Source organism: Aquarana catesbeiana, linkage group LG01 (assembly GCF_042186555.1).
Source record: "Aquarana catesbeiana isolate 2022-GZ linkage group LG01, ASM4218655v1, whole genome shotgun sequence".
In the NCBI taxonomy this organism is placed as follows: Eukaryota; Metazoa; Chordata; class Amphibia; order Anura; family Ranidae; genus Aquarana; species Aquarana catesbeiana.
In genome coordinates, this window is record NC_133324.1 from 946,759,664 (window position 1) to 946,777,616 (window position 17,953).

The 17,953-nt window shown below is 43.8% G+C and overlaps 1 protein-coding gene across 1 annotated transcript in view; it reads left to right on the forward strand.

Moving 5' to 3' along the window:
• Positions 1 to 250: 250 nt before the first annotated feature.
• LOC141121389 (von Willebrand factor A domain-containing protein 5A-like) overlaps positions 251 to 17,953 on the forward strand; it is a gene marked incomplete in the record, with an annotated part of 791,688 nt that continues 773,985 nt past the window's right edge. The window contains 1 exon segment of the mRNA XM_073611104.1: positions 251 to 317.

Here is a 17,953-nt window from a genome sequence, read left to right on the forward strand (position 1 = left end):
ATCCAAGAATTGGTAAGCTACAATGTATAAAATGTCTGCTTTTGGGTTTAGTACCATTATTTATTGCTTGGGGCTGTACTTTACAATCCTAACACTTCCCATCTGTGAGTGATACCATTTTTTTTTTTACAGTTATAACCTGTCATGTGGGGATGGATTGTACAGTAATCAGAGACATGGATCTTGTACTATGCCCCCCTCTATGTTCCCTCCTCTCCCCCCTGCAGGACACTCCCCGCAGTGACTACACAGAGATCATCACACTCCCAGCACACCAGGAAGAGCGAGACAGAGAGCAGAAGAGGAAACATCGTACTGTACGCAGGTACCGTATACATCATACATGTGTCCTATACGCTGCATATAGACAGGTGCTGCAAATTTATGAGGGAGGGAGAGAGAGTGGGAGAGACAGGGGGGGAGAGAGAGAGAGGGAGAGAGAGGGGGAGAGAGAGAGAGAGAGGGGGGGAGAGGGGGGGAGAGAGGGGGGGGAGAGAGGGGGAGAGAGAGAGGGGGAGAGGGAGAGAGAGAGGGGGGAGAGGGAGAGAGAGAGGGGGGAGAGAGAGAGAGGGGGATTGTGAGGGGGAGAGAGAGAGGGAGGGGGGAGAGGGGGGACGAGAAAGAAAAGGAGAAAGAGGAAGAGAGGGAGAAAGAAAAGGAGAAAGAGGGAGAAAGAAAAGGAGAAAGAGGAAGAGAGGGAGAAGGAAAAGGAGAAAGAGGAAGAGAGGGAGAAAAAAAAAGAGGAAGAGAGGGAGAAAGAGGAAGAGAGGGAGAAAGAAAAGGAGAAATGGAGAGAGAGGGAGGAAGAGGGGCAGAGAAAAAATTAACATCTCACATGAGGACCTCACAAACCTATTATAGTGCATGTATTGTAGAAAATATTTCGCGCTGCCCCTAATGTCAAGCAGCTAACACACCAAATTGGATAAATGGCAGAGATAAAATAAAAACAAAAAAGTGTAGCGCTATAACAAAATGGGCTGTAGGCCCAAATCACCTCTAAAAATTAGAAACATTGAATAGTAAAGTAATTAGTGACATAAAAACTGACATTATAAATGAAACATATGTGATATATATAAAATTTAGTGACCATATAAGTGGCAACAATGTGACTGGGATTTCAATAAATGTGCGGTGCCAGTCTATATATTTATAGTTATAAAACTCTATAACAAAAGTTCCAGTGAGGAAAGACGTGTTTCAATCCAAGCGTAAAAAAATCTCTGACTGTGATCGAACCACCACCATGAGAAGGTCTCCACTGCTGCCTTTTGATTCAATATAAGCGCTTTTCTATCTACAATCATGTGAGTGTTTTTAATTAATTTTTAATACATTCATGCTTTGTTATACGGAATTACACTATTTGGGTCCCTTTTTGCTTCTCCCTTTGCCTCTTCACATCTGTGAAATGCCGGAGTACCACTACATGTGGGAGGCCAATTTCCACGCGTTCCTATTTGGATGTGAGCGGTGGAGTCTTCAGCACAGAGAAATCCATATTTCCTGCATCTACTCATCATATTTAAAGCTTGTATGACACGCAGAGCATATGTTCTGGCGTGTTCAAACACTCCGGTAAGCCTCCTCTTCTCATGGTGGTGGTTCGATCACAGTCACAGATTTTTTTACGCTTGGATTGAAACACGTCTTTCCTCACTGGAACTTTTGTTTATAGAGTTTTATAACTATAAATATATAGACTGGCACCGCACATTTATTGAAATCCCAGTCGCATTGTTGCTAGGGTTGCCACTTATATGGTCACTAAATTTTATATACATCACATGTTTCATTTATAATGTCAGTTTTTATGTCACTATTTACTTTACTATTCGATGTTTCAAATTTTTAGAGGTGATTTGGGCCTACAGCCCATTTTGTTATAGCGCTACACTTTTTTGTTTTTATAGTGTATGTATCGCCAATACTTTTTATTTTATTTTGTTTTGGATAGAGTAGGGAAAGGGTTAAACCCCTTTCACTCATGTTTTGCTGCTTGTGTTACCTCTGCCCGGTTAGCCCCCCCATATCAAATTTTTGAAAAAATCTTATGCAGTTTGTTAAATCTTTGTTAGATCAGGTTAGATCAACTGTTGTTTGCGTTAGATCTCACACAGAAGAAGCGATATTGACAGTTATTTGCTGGGGGGGCTAATCCGTCATCAGCCCCCCCTTATCAAAAAATTGACCAAACAGTTAGCTATTTTGGAAGCAATTTGTTAGATCCGGTAAGATCAAGTGTTTTTACGTTAGATCTCACATAATTAGAGACTTATTAAGTGATTAATGAGGGGGGCTGGCCCCCCCCTTATCAAATTTTCGGCCCAAAAATCATTCAGGCTAATAGATATTCGTTAGATCCGGTAAGATCAAGTGGTTTTAACGTTAGATCTCACATCATTTCAGAGATATTCCACATCAAAATAGAGATATTAGGTGGTACATATGGACGGGTTAGACCCCCCTTATCAAATTTTCGGCCCAAAAATCATTCAGGCTAATAGATATTCGTTAGATCCGGTAAGATCAAGTGGTTTTAACGTTAGATCTCAACATCGTTTCAGAGATATTCCATATCAAAATAGATATATTAGGTGGTACATATGGACGGGTTAGCCCCCCCTTATCAAATTTTCGAGCCAAAAATCATTCAGGCTAATAGATATTCGTTAGATCTGGTAAGATCAAGTGGTTTTAACGTTGGATCTCACATAATTAGAGACTTATTAAGTGATTAATGAGGGGGGGCTGGCCCCCCCTTATCAAATTTTCGGCCCAAAAATCATTCAGGCTAATAGATATTCATTAGATCCGGTAAGATCAAGTGGTTTTAACGTTAGATCTCACATCATTTCAGAGATATTCCACATCAAAATAGAGATATTAGATGGTACATATGGACGGGCTGCCCCCCCCCCCTTATATTCAGCGCAATGAAAATCACACCCACCTTTTGCTGCGGCGCAAAAACTTTTCCTCAGCTGCGGGGGCCCAACTTATGATCCTGGACACAGGCCCACTGCTTTCAGAAAATGCCCCTGACCTGAGCTCATCATTGCACATCCATTTCAGATGCTCGTATGTGACATCCCATACATCCCATACATCCCATACATCCCATACATCCCATACATCACATACATCCCATACATCCCATACATGAACGTGGGTTGGATGCGAGAGGTGAATCAGCAGGATGAGTGTGCCAGGACAAGTAGATGTGTCTCATCTCTGCTTCCTTTTACCACTCTGCATATCACATATATCATAGATGAGAAGAGGGTACATTGGTGGGAAAAATGAGCAGGAGGGGTTTCGATGTGGGACAGAAGAACAGGAGGGTACAGCCGTGGGGCAGATGTGCAGGGGGGGTTCAGTTTTGGTGCAGATGAGAAGGAGGTTCAGTGGTGGGACAGAAAAGCAGGGGGGGTAGAACAGTGGGGCAAATGTGAAAGGAGGTGTATTGGTGGGACAGATGAGCAGGAGATTACAGTGGTGGGGCAGGAGAACAGGGGGAACATAGGTGGGCCAGAAGAGCAGGGGGTACAGAGGTGAAACAGATGTGCAGGAGGTACATTAGTAAGGCAGATGAAAAAGCGGGTTACAGTGGTAGGGCAGATGAGAAGGTGATTCAGTAGTAGACAGAAGAGCATGGAAATATGGCGGTGGAGCAAATGTGCAGAGAGGTTCAGTGGTGGGGCAGATGAGAAAAATGGTACATTGATAGGGTAGATGAGCAGGGGGGTTACAGTGGTGGGGCAGAAGAGCAAGGGGGTACAGTGGTGGTGCAGATGTGCAGAAGGTGCAGTGGTGGGAGGGATGCGAAGGGGGTTCAGCAGTGGGACAGAAAAGCAGGGGGTTACAGTGATGGGGCAGATGAGCGGGGGGTGGGTTTAGTGTTGGGCCAGATGAGAAGGGGGTTACAGTGGTGGGAAAATGAGCAGGAGGGGTTCAGTGTTGGGGCAGATGAGAAGGGGGTTTAGCAGGGGGACAGAAGAGCAGGGGGGTACAGCGGTGGGGCAGATGTGAAAGGAGGTGCATTGGTGGACAGATGAGCAGGGGGTTACAGTGGTTGGGCAGAAGAGAAGGGGGAACAGAGGTGGGGCAGATGTACAGGGGGTACAGTGGCGGGGCAGAGGAGAAAGGAGGTACATTAGTGGTACAGATGAGCAGGGGGTTACAGCAGTGGGGCAGAAGAGCAGGGGGAACAGAGGTGAGACAGATGTGCAGGAGGTACAGTGATGGGGCAGAAGAGAAAGGGGGTTACAGTGGTGGGGCAGATGAGAAAGGGGGTTACAGAGGTGGGGCAGATGAGAAAGGGGGGTTACAGTGGTGGGGCAGATGAGAAAGGGGGGTTACAGTGGTGGGGCAGATGAGAAAGGGGGTTACAGAGGTGGGGCAGATGAGAAAGGGGGTTACAGTAGTGGGACAGATGAGAAAGGGGGTTACAGAGGTGGGGAAGATGAGCAGGGGGAACAGAGGTGGGACAGATGTGCGGGAGGCACAGTGGTGGGGCAGATGAGAAAGGGGTTTACAGTTGTGGGGCAGATGAGAAAGGGGGTTAGAGAGGTGGGACAGATGAGAAAGGGGGTTACAGTGGTGGGGCAGATGAGCAGATAAGTTCAGTGTTAGGACAGATGAGAAGATGGTTCAGCAGTGAGACAGAAGAGCATGGGGGTACGGCGGTGGGGCAGATGTGCAGGGGGTTACAGTGGTGGGGCAGATGTGCAGGGGGTTACAGTGGTGGGGCAGTTGAGCAGGGGGGGTACAGTGGTGGGGCAGATTTGAAGGTGATACAGTGATCTGAGGTGTGAAGGTGTATGAATTGGGGTTGATCTGAGGCGTGAGAGTGCAGGATGTTAATTTCTCACTACTAAAGTAGTTTACAGCATTTACTTTATAAAAAATCCTTTTCGTGATTGAGATTGTGAAGTTGACTTTTTTTGTTATAAAATCGTCACGCTCAATTTCTTTGAAAACATTTTTCGGCACACTGCTCAAAAGGCTGCTTACCTCCTGGCCTATCAGTTTTTATTAAAGATGGAAAATGGGCTGTGGAGCAAGACCCGCTGTCGCCCAAAACTATTTTCTCATTTTCAATAATCAAAGAAGGTAAGGAAAAAAGGATGGAAAAGGTAAAAGGAGAGAAGGGGGGGGGGTAAGGCTGGGGGGGGGGTGAAATGGCGTTGGTTCAGGATAACTATGGTGAACGGGCTCCGGAACTTATCTGTGACATTAAGTCCCAAGAAGGGCAGTACCCTCTGCAGAAACGACAAACTGGTTCCATAGTCCCCAAGTTTTAGAGTATTTTTGATGTTGGTGTTGTGCAGTGAGTACTAGACCTTCCATCTCATTTGGAATGGAGTTTTTATAGAGTTTGGCTCAGATGGAGGAGACATTTAGCAGGAAAAAGCTGGATCACCAGGAACCTTGTATTCCGTAAATTTTTGTGTGGTTTATCTGTCTCCCAGAAGTGGATCAATTTAGGGCACGACCAAAATATGTGAAGTAGTGTTCCTCCATCCCCCTGGCATCTCCAACATTGGTCAGTAGTTGCAGGGTGAGGTACCACCTTGTTAACAGTTTATAGTTGGTCTCTTTAATTTTCGTACAAACCGATGATTTCAACGAAAATCTGAGGACATGTTGTATCTGAGCAGATGTAAATGTACGCCCCAGCTTACTTTCCCATTTGTTCAAGAACGGTAAATGTGGTTGTTCAGCCGGACAGTTCAACAGGGCGTATGTTTTGGATAGAACCTGTGGAAGGGAACCCTCTTTGGAACAGTATGCTTCAAAGGACGTCAGGGGACGATTAAATCCCTGTGGATTAGGCAAAGTATTGAGAAAGTGTTGTAATTGTAGCGCTGTCCACAAGGAAAGTTTGAAGGGCTCATTAGCACTACTGTGGAAGGCCATTGGCCTCCCGTTAGGAAGTGGGATGCCTGGACCCTACCTGTTTGGCTTAGGGTCCGAAACATTTGGGGTTCCAGACCAGGGAGGAACCAGGGTTTTTCTATGATAGGGAGCAATGGGGAATCAGGGAAGAAAGCCGGTTCTGTGTGCTGACCTGGGAGTATATGCGGAGTGTCGTACCTATTATGGGGTGTGACTTCAGCACAGGCGGTAGTTGGTCATAGCACCACAGAGCCCCTGGCAGCAGAATGTCAGTCTGGGCCTGTTCCAGTTGTGCCCACAATTTAGAGCAGCGATGCCAAAATTTATTAATTTTAAGCTACTGCCACAGGGGCCTAACTTCTCATATAAAATAACAAACTGTTATGTATTTATCATAGATTAAATAAAACATCTCACTGATCAAACTGCAACAAGCTTTTATCCCTACTTACATTGCGATTATTACTGATTTCTGCCATGTGCATGCTAGGTTTAATGCAATAATAACTTCATCTAACAATTATCTACTAACTTGGATGTTGTTATTGGCAAAGAATATGAAATCTCTGAAATGATGTGAGATCCAACGTTAAAACCTCTTGATCTTACCGGATCTAACGAATATCTATTAGCCTGAATGATTTTTGACCAGAAAATTTGATAAGGGGGGGCTAACCCGTCCATATGTACCACCTAATATCTCTATTTTGATGTGGAATATCTCTGAAATGATGTGAGATCTAACGTTAAAACCACTTGATCTTCCTGGATCTAACGAATATCTATTAGCCTGAATGATTTTTGGGCCAAAAATTTGATAAGGGGGGGCCAGCCCCCCCTCATTAATCACTTAATAAGTCTCTAATTATGTGAGATCTAACGTTAAAACCACTTGATCTTACCGGATCTAACGAATATCTATTAGCCTGAATGATTTTTGGGCCAAAAATTTGATAAAGGGGGGCCAGCCCCCCCTCATTAATCACTTAATAAGTCTCTAATTATGTGAGATCTAACGTTAAAACCACTTGATCTTACCGGATCTAACAAATATCTATTAGCCTGAATGATTTTTGGCCCGAAAATTTGATAAGGGGGGGCTAACCCGTCCATATGTACTACCTAATATCTCTATTTTGATGTGGAATATCTCTGAAATGATGTGAGATCTAACGTTAAAACCACTTGATCTTCCTGGATCTATTGAATATCTATTAGCCTGAATGATTTTTGGGCCGAAAATTTGATAAGGAGGGGCCAGCCCCCCTCATTAATCACTTAATAAGTCTCTAATTATGTGAGATCTAACGTTAAAAACACTTGATCATTACGGATCTAACAAATTGCTTCCAAAATAGCTAACTGTTTGGTCAATTTTTTGATAAGGGGGGGCTGATGACGGGTTAGCCCCCCCCAGCAAATAACTGTTAATATCGCTTCTTCTGTGTGAGATCTAACGCAAACAATGGTTGATCTAACCTGATCTAACAAACTGCATAAGATTTTTTCACAAATTTTGATATGGGGGGCTAACCCGGCAGAGGTGCTTGCGTTTCCTGTTGGGAAGATCTCCTTTCACTTTCTGTCCTGGAAACACAGCAGGAATTGATAGAAAAGTGCTAAGAAGTGTAGGACAGTTTTCACCAGAGCAGAGGACCCCATTGAAAGATTTACTCTCGACTTGGTCTGGTGACAACTATAACATTTTGGATTTCCCATCACTTTTTGTGTCGGTGACAATGGTGACCTGGACGATCTAGTCGTCAAGAAAACAGACATCAATTAAAACCAGACAGAAGTTCTAACAACCTCACCACTCCACCCAAAAGTAAACGATATAGAGGGTTTCCATTACCTACACCACCTCTAATGCCGCGTACACACGGTCTGACTTTTCGGCTACAAAAGTCAGACGGACGCCGCCGGACCAAATCCGGCGGACAATCCGACCGTGTGTGGTCTCCATCGGATTTCCAATGGACCGTGTTGGTCGGAAATCCAACGTACTTTAGATTTGAAACTTGCTTTAAATCTTTACGTCGTAACTCCGCCGGACTCAGTTCCTAACGGAAAGTCTGTTCGTCTGTATGCTGGTCCGACGGGCCAGATACGACGGAGGGGCAGGGTACTGCATCTCGCGCTTGCTGCAATAGGAAAAAATGTTTTCCTATTGCGGCGAGTGCGGGGGGGCATCCCAGGCCCTTAGGTCTGGTATGGAACTGTAAGGGGAACCCCCTACGCCAAAAAACTGGCGTGGGGGTCCCCCCAAAATCCATACCAGACCCCGATCCGAGCACGCAGCCTGGCTGGTCAGGAAAGGGGGTGGGGACGAGCGAGCGCCCCCCCTCCTGAACCGTACCAGGCCGCATGCCCTCAACATGTTGGGGTGCTTTGGGGGAGGGGGCGCCCTGCGGGGCCCCCCTACCACAAAGCACCTTGTCCCCATGTTGATGAAGACAAGGGCCTCTTCCCGACAACCCTGGCCGTTGGTTGTCGGGGTCTGTGGGCGGGGGGCTTATCGGAATCCGGGAGCCCCCTTTAATAAGAGGGCCCCCAGATCCCGGCCCCCCACCCTATGTGAATGAGTATGGGGTACATGGTACCCCTACCCATTCACCTAGGGAAAAAGTGTCAATAATAAAACACACTACACAGGTTTTTGAAGTAATTTATTAGACAGCTCCGGGGGGGTCTTCTTCTGGCTTCGGGGGTCCCTCCGGTTCCTCTTCTCCTGGCGTCCGGTTGGTTCTTCTCCGCTCTCTCTGGCCTCTGTTCCCAGTGTCCCAGTTCTTCTGCCGGCCTCTCCGCTGTCTTCATGCCGCTCTTTTTGCCAGCGGAGGCCCGGACTTCTGGCTTCTGGCTGCTTGGCTGCTTCTTTTCTTCTCTTCTTCTCTTCTCATCTTCTCTTCTTCCGATGTTGACACGACGGTCTCTCCGGCTGAAATGCTTCTCTGGGCGCTCCGCTCTGACTTATATAGGCGAAGACTCCGCCCCCTTATGCCGTCACAGTCCCTGGGCATGCTGGGACTGTGATGTTTTAGAGGGCGTGGTCAACATCACCCGGTGACCACGCCCCCTAAAACGTCAGTCCTAGCATGCCCAGAGACTGTGACGACAAGAATAGAATAGAAGAAGAGAAGCAGCCAAGCAGCCAGAAGCCAGAAGTCCGGGCCTCCGCCCTCACATAGGGTGGGGGGCCGGGATCTGGGGGCCCTCTTAATAAAGGGGGCTCCCGGATTCCGATAAGCCCCCCGCCCGCAGACCCCGATTAGATTGGGGTCTGGTATGGATTTTAGGGGGGACCCCACGCCGTTTTTTCGGTGTAGGGGGTTCCCCTTACAGTTCCATACCAGACCTAAGGGCCTGGGATGCCTGCGATGGGGCTCACAAGGTTTCAATCTCGCCGATAAAAGCGGGGAGATTGACTTCCTTTTCTAGTCCCGTCGTACCCGAGTCATGTTCAAAATGAACGGACTTGTCTGTGTGTGGGAAAGTCCGTTCATTCTGAAAGTCCAGCGGAAGTTCGGCGGGAAGACCGGATTCCGGAAAGTCCGGTCGTGTGTAGGCAAGTCCGTCCGTTCAGAAAGTCCGGCGGTAGTCCGCCGGAAGTCTGGCGGCAAGTATGTCGGACCTAGCTTCCCAGAAAGTCCGACCGTGCGTACGCGGCATAAGAGGTGCTCTGCATTGCATTGTTGAGGTGGTCCTTAAACTGACACTAAACAATATCCTTACTCTCCATGGACAATGCAGACGGATCCATTACTTAAAGGACCTGTAATCATTTTTTATGAAATTGTTTTTTATTGTGGTTTTCTGCTTCCTTGTAATAACCTAGTTTCTTGTTTCTGGTGTCTCTGTGGGAGGTTAGCATTGTGGCCTACACACAGGTACAAGTCTACCTTATTATTAGATAAGCACCTGGACGACCACAACATACAGGGATATACAATGTAATACTGACATATAATCACACACATAGTAACTATGTAACTATATATATGTAACCTTGAAAAAAGTACTTCAAGCCAAAAATTTTTTTTAAGTGTAGAACCATTATCAAGCATACAGTCACATTTCAAAGGGTATATAGCTCTTTAACCGAAAAGCTACATTATGATTGTCCCAGGCACACTTACTTGGTGATAAATGTCCCAGGCCCATTCCTCTCATGGTGAAGTTCTTGCCTTTAGGTTGGTTAGAATGATGGACACCAGTCACATTGCTTTGGGTTTTGAAAGTTTTCTTGCACATGTGCATGAAGAGCGGGGAAGGGGGATTAAGGGAGCACAGGATACTTGCACCTTCCCACCAAGTCTCTGGTCTCCTTGCTAGCCTCTCTGGCTTTCTGGTCCCCATTTTCACTAGGATATAATGGCTGGATACTGAATCTTTAGGATGGCGCCTTGACAGGTTCTCAGACGTGAGGTTCAAGGCAGGACTGCACTTGTAGGCAGCACCAAAGCAGGTATTGGGCTGCAGTACATCTGCTGATCTGAAGGTGGCATTTTGCCATTTCTTCAGACTGTCAGGAGACCATTGAGGACTAAATTGTCCTCTGCTATGAGCTCCAGGTGACCATCTTGGGGAAGAAAACATCTCTTACTGCATGCCAACATTTTGGGTGGTTTGAGCAGCCGTCTTGATGCAAAAGTGCTTAAATAGCATGTCCGTGTCAATTTGTGGGAGCATATTAGGGACAGAGTTTCACTGGATAGGGAGAGAGAGTAGGAGCAGTAATAGGGAGAGGTGCACGATGAAGGAGAAAGTGTAGGTTTTCCCTTTTAGGGTGTCTCTTTAGCCAGATTCCTGGAACTGAAACTGACCCAGTAATCATATACCTCCTCCAAGGGAAGTGCGACTCAGGCATTGTATGGTCTATAAGCTCATGTTATATCATTATTGAAAAAGTGCATTGCTGATAAGCATTATTGTCATAAAAACAGTGCAGCGCAGTATCAGCAATGAATGATAAAAAGTCCAGGTAATATGAATAATCCAGAGCCCAAAAACACACTATCATGAGCCCACAGATTGCTCGCTCACCTCGGTAGCTGGACCCCTGAACTAACAGGAAGGTCATTCGCATAGGTTCCCTGTTCCCTACTGACGAAGTCCCGTAGGACATAACATGTACGGGAGGAGGAGCTACGTTCCGTGACGTCAACCGCTGCTATCCGACACAGCGGAATGTCAGTTGTTTGGCATGCTGCTGTATACACGATTTACACGCCTGAATCAAGACGTGGATCTTGTAAGTGTTTTATCAATAGAAGCGTTCTTTTTAAGACACAGTGAGCACTTAGTTCTTTTTTATCTTTTATATGCACCCATTCATATTTGTGAACGTTGGAACAGCCCGGACTTGCCTGCATCTGTCATCTCTCATCACTTGGTATAGGGAACCTGTGCGATTGACCTTCCTCAGGGGTCCGGCTACTGAGGTGAGCGAGCAATCTGTGTGCTGGTGGTGGGCTCATTCACACGAAGCTTTGGTGTCCCAGAAGTTCCTTCACCCAAGGAATTTTGCACCTATATGATAGTGTGTTTTTGGGTTTTGGATTATTTATATTACCTTTTATCATTCATTGCTGATACTGCGTTGCACTGTTTCATGACAATATCTTTTCGAGGTTATGTGAAATTTTCCCTTGGTGTTCAGCTTACAGTTCATATGCTATTAATATTTATAAGAAAAAGGAGAACAGATGAGACTTTATATGAGGTGGTGACCTGGTAAGGTCAATTGCCTCCATCCCTATCTATGTGTCAAAAAACGAGGGGAAAGGGGTTTGGGACTTTGAATGAAGCACGTAGGTATAAAGAATTCAGTTTATTGTATAAATTAACATACAAATGCATAATCATGAGTAAGTTTATATCCAATACAATTATAATAACTGGTACAATTCCTAGAAATGTATATCTATACATACAATGTTGACGGGTCACCTCATGATTATAAATGATTAATATCAAAAACTATACATACTGACAGATATCAATTGAATCAAAGGGACACGGCATATAATAGCTCTATGCATTTCGTGGATTGATCCACTCTTCAGGGGCATGCGCGTGAGTTCAATAAAATATAATAGAAGGAGTTGCTGTACGATCTGATCCTACCCAAGGAAAAAATAAAAATCATAAAGAATAAAATAAAATAAATCCAAAGTATAAAAACCCACTCTCTACCATACTTACAAGGTTGACTATATAATAAAAGTGTCACACTGTAGATCGGGGACCCCCAAAGGGGGGCATCTCCAATGGGAGTTGAGGTGGTGTGAGTGGCCTGCTGTCCAGCAAGAAAATCATCCAGGGGAGACAGATTTCAAGAAGTTGAAGTAGTCAGAGCGACTATAAGTGCTGAGACCATCAATGAAGGACTTCTGAAAAAATATATATGTGTATGTGTGTATATATATATATATATATATACATACAGTGGGGACGGAAAGTATTCAGACCCCCTTAAATTTTTCACTCTTTGTTATATTGCAGCCATTTGCTAAAATCATTTAAGTTCATTTTTTTTCCTCATTAATGTACACACAGCACCCCATATTGACAGAAAAACACAGAATTGTTGACATTTTTGCAGATTTATTAAAAAAGAAAAACTGAAATATCACATGGTCCTAAGTATTCAGACCCTTTGCTCCGTATTTAGTAGAAGCACCCTTTTGATCTAATACAGCCATGAGTCTTTTTTTGGTAAAGATGCAACAAGTTTTTCACACCTGGATTTGAAGATCCTCTCCAGTTCTGTCAGGTTGGATGGTAAACGTTGGTGGACAGCCATTTTTTAGGTCTCTCCAGAGATGCTCAATTGGGTTTAAGTCAGGGCTCTGGCTGGGCCATTCAAGAATAGTCACAGAGTTGTTGTGAAGCCACTCCTTCGTTATTTGAGCTATGTGCTTAGGGTCATTGTCTTGTTGGAAGGTAAACCTTTGGCCCAGTCTGAGGTCCTGAGCACTCTGGAAAAGGTTTTCATCCAGGATATCCCTGCACTTGGCCGCATTCATCTTTCTCTCGATTGCAACCAGTCTTCCTGTCACTGCAGCTGAAAAACACCCCCACAGCATGATGCTGCCACCACCATGCTTCACTGTTGGGACTGTATTGAACAGGTGATGAGCAGTGCCTGGTTTTCTCCACACATACCGCTTAGAATTAAGGCCAAAAAGTTCTATCTTGGTCTCATCAGACCAGAGAATCTTATTTCTCACCATCTTGGAGTCCTTCAGGTGTTTTTTAGCAAACTCCATGCGGGCTTTCATGTGTCTTGCACTGACGAGAGGCTTCCGTCGGGCCACTCTGCCATAAAGCCCCGACTGGTGGAGGGCTGCAGTGATGGTTGACTTTCTACAACTTTCTCCCATCTCCCGACTGCATCTCTGGAACTCAGCCACAGTGATCTTTGGGTTCTTCTTTACCTCTTTCACCAAGGCTCTTCTCCCTCAATATGTCAGTTTGGCCGGACGGCCAGCTCTAGGAAGGGTTCTGGTTGTCCCAAACGTCTTCCATTTAAGGATTATGGAGGCCACTGTGCTCTTAGGAACCTTAAGTGCAGCAGACATTTTTTTTGTAACCTTGTCCAGATCTGTGCCTTGCCACAATTCTGTCTCTGAGCTCTTCAGGCAGTTCTTTTGACCTCATGTTTCTCATTTGCTGTGACATGCACTGTGAGCTGTAAGGTCGTATATAGATAGGTGTGTGGCTTTCCTAATCAAGTCCAATCAGTATAATCAAACACAGCTGGACTCAAATGAAGGTGTAGAACCATCTCAAGGATGATCAGAAGAAGTGGACAGCACCTGAGTTAAATATATGAGTGTTACAGCAAAGGGTCTGAATCTTTAGGACCATGTGATATTTCAGTTTTCCTTTTTTAATAAATCTGCAAAAATGTCAACAATTCTGTGTTTTTCTGTCAATATGGGGTGCTGTGTGTACATTAATGAGGGAAAAAAAATAAACTTAAATGATTTTAGCAAATGGCTGCAATATAACAAAGAGTGAAAAATTTAAGGGGGTCTGAATGCTTTCCGTCCCCACTGTATATTTTTTATATAGTTATAGTATGACACGTGCAAGGTGTCCTGTGCTGGGTAAAGAACAGGGGGATTGAAGTACTAAAAAGTATTGGTGGTAGCCAAGGTGTAAGAAGTGAAAAGGGATGGATATAAACGCATCACCAGAAAAGGTTGAATAGAAAGTTGTAAAAAGTTGAAAAGTGATAAGGGTATAAACGCATCACAAATGCAACATCAAATGCACTATGCTGGACTTTACAAACTACACTATCAAAGATTTTGGTTTGTTTGACTATTTATGCACAAATTCAAACTTAAAACCTAAACTTAAGCCACTAAAAACATTACATTTTGCTTTGGTTGATGCAGCAAAAGGGTTAGGACATCTGTCATACGTTTGTTGCTGTTTGTCCCCTCTAGGGATCTCCTGTCAGGTTCCTGGTGATCCTGCCATTAGTGTCCTTGTTCAGGCACCTGGGTTATAGGGTGACAACACCCCTGTCATAAATTTTTTTTTGTGTGTTGTCACTCCATTCACACAGGCTTTCCCTAGAGATGTATTTCTGCATCACTGCTGAGTCTTCTATTGAGGTAGGGGGTAAGAGGAAGGTACCAGCATGCAGTGGGGGAGACAGGCTTCCAACACTCTCAGATGTGTCAAAAACCAAAAAGGCTGACAGAGGCTGCAGGGCTAGAAGGTAGAAGATGCGGGCCACCAGAAAGATGTATAAACTAACCATTCTTTTACAAGGAAATTGCATTTTTATTTGTGTAGAGCCCGGAAAGAGTCTCTTTAAGTCACCTTTTATAAGCATCAGAATAAAATAGATATGAAATCCACAGATACAAAACATGAAATGAGTACCGCCTGTTAAACTTGTGTAGCTAGAGACAATAGATGATTGGGAAAAGATATGTGAGCAATGCTGTGGGCGGCAGGGATTGCTGGTGACATCATGGGTGACACCGCTGTGGTCAGAATGTGGTGGGGGTAAAGGAATGTCCATATTTATCTCCAGGCTCACGTAGTAAATGACCCATAGCGAACGTGGAGGTGTGTTGTCTGTAGGATTGCTGAGATTACTGTCCTCAAAAAAGTTCACACCAAACCTGTCAATGTGGGATTTTGTAGGCTATAATGTGCCACCGCTCCATCATCGTTTGTCCCCGTGAGCAGAATCAAGCCCTGAATAGACATAAAACCAATGACTTAAATGTCATACACTAAATGCGTTGATGTCATTTCAGAAGCCATTCTCAGTATTTCTAAATTTGCAACTTTCATCAACCACTTGAATACCGGCCTGTATGTACCTCTTCTTTCTAAGCTAGTTTTCAGTGCTGTGATATCTTGACTGACAATTACTCATGCAATACTGTACCCAAATGATGTAATATATATATATATATATATATATATATATATATATATATATAATCAAAAAAATCTACAGTGAATACTAGGCCTCCTTCCACTATCTCAGCGCTATAGATATATCAGGTTTCATAAAATGTATAGAGCTTCCACAGTTGCCACAATAAGATGTCAGCACTGTACACCTCTGATAAAACAGCTGCCGCTTAAAATGCATACGCATAAAACATCAAAAAGAGATAATAATAAAAAAAGTACACAGGGCGCGACCTTACGACGACCAGACGTGACGAGCATAGGTGTGCGCAGCTTATTGCAGTAGGGTGTGCACCCCATACAGAAGCTCAAACACACGTGAAAATATATATATATATATATATAAAATTTCACACAGACCAAACACACAGAACTCTGTGTACATAGGAATAGTGATCTGGTCCTTTCTTGTTCCTGAAGAGCAGGGAGAAAAAACAGCCAGACAAGTAAGTAAAAGCAGCACACTTTTTCAGTTAGACTCACAGTTAATCCCTTGATGGTAGCCTCCCTGGCGGTTTTCCCGAGTGTGGCTCGGGGTTAAAATTCAGGACCATTAGCGGTAACCCCGAGCCACACTAGGGATTACATCGCAGGATCCTGGTGTGGCTTTACTTACCTTGTCCCCGGGATCCTGCGATGTCCCCCGCAGTGTCCGCGGGCTCTGTCCTCCTCCGAAGCCTCTCCTTGCCAGGCTCCGTTCCCTGCGAGGGTCGCGACGCACGGGGCGGAGCCTGGCGGCAAATTCAAAAAATGTAAAAATCATAACACATACAGTACTGTAATCTTACAGATTACAGTACTGTATGAAATGATTTCACATCCCTTTTTGTCCCCAGTGCTTTGGCCCATGCCCTGCATGCAGTTTTATATTATATATACTGTTCTTTCTGCCTGGAAACTGGAGATTGTCCATAGCAACCAAAAAGTGTCCCTTTACGTCAAAAGTGGCTTTAGACCAGCTAGAAAACAGCGATAGTAAATTAGAACACTTGCAGAATTGAGCGATAGTGAATCGTGGGGAAATTTATTTTATTATTATTTATTTATTTCTAATTATTTATTTTTATTTATTATATTATAATTTATGTTTTTGTGTTTCAAACTTTATCATACCCGGGATATCTACTAGACTCTTGTTTGGACAGATTTAAGTGTGTTATTGTTAAGAATTACAGACCTACAATATAAAACGCCAAATTTCCATGCAAATTAATTATACCGCTTTCAGCACCTAAAATCCGAAAGAATCATACCGCCAGGGAGGTTAAAGTGGAGGGCCACCCTGAACAAAAAAAATCACCAAAAATCCTAAAAAAAAATTTAAAAAAACATTTGAAAAAAAAAATGTTTAAACTTACCTAAACCCTTGTTGCTAGGCAGTCTTCCTAATCTGCCTCTTCCTGTTCTGCAGTGTGTTCTGCTCCTCTGGTGAGTGTGAACCCCCGAAGGGGAGTGTGATGCACTGACTTCGGTTTGGGGTGTTTAATTTGGTAACATGGCAAGATCACTATCTGAGGTTTCTGGGACTTTCCACACCATCTGTCAACTGCTTATTCCTTGTGTGTGATATACTGTACACATGAAAGCTGATCATAAACTTGACAGTAGCGCTGCTATAACAAATATAGGCACCTGAGTTGGAATTATGTACTTTTTTATTACCATTATCTCCTTTTGATTATATATATATATACATAGCAAGATCACTATCTGAGGTTTCTGGGACTTTCCATACCATCTGTCAACTGCTTATTCCTTGTATGTGATATACACATGAAAGGTGATCATAAACTTTATGACAGTAGCGCTGCTATAATAATTATAATCACTTGAGTTGGACTTGTGTACTTTTTTATTATTATCTCTTTTTGATACATATATATATATATATATACAGTATATAGATATATATCTATATCTATATCTCTATATATATATATATATATATATATATATATATATATGTATACTGTATATACAGTGCCTTGAAAAAGTATTCACACCCCTTGAAATTTTCCACATTTTGTCATGTTACAACCAAAAACGTAAATGTATTTTATTGAGATTTTATGTGATAGACCAACAAAAAGTCGCACATAATTGTGAAGTGGAAGGAAAATTGATAAATGGTTTGCCAAATTTTTTACAAATAAATATGTGAAAAGTGTGGGGTACATTTTTATTCAGCCCCCCTGGGTCAATACTTTGTAGAACCATCTTTCTCTGCAATTACAGCTGCAAGTCTTTTTGGGGATGTCTCTACCAGCTTTGCACATCTACAGAGTGACATTTTTGCCCATTCTTCTTTGCAAAATAGCTCAAGCTCTGTCAGATTGGATGGAGAGCGCCTGTGAACAGCAATTTTCAAGTCTTGCCACAGATTCTCAAATGGATTTAGGTCTGGACTTTGACTGGCCATTCTGGGCCATTGTAGCTCTGGCTGTATGTTTAGGGTCGTTGTCCTGCTGGAAGGTGAACCTCCACCCCAGTCTCAAGTCTTTTGCAGACTCTAATGCCGCATACACACCACCGGTTTGTCCGTCAGAATAAACTCCGAAGGTTTCTCCGACAGAACTCTGATGGAATTCCATTCCATAAA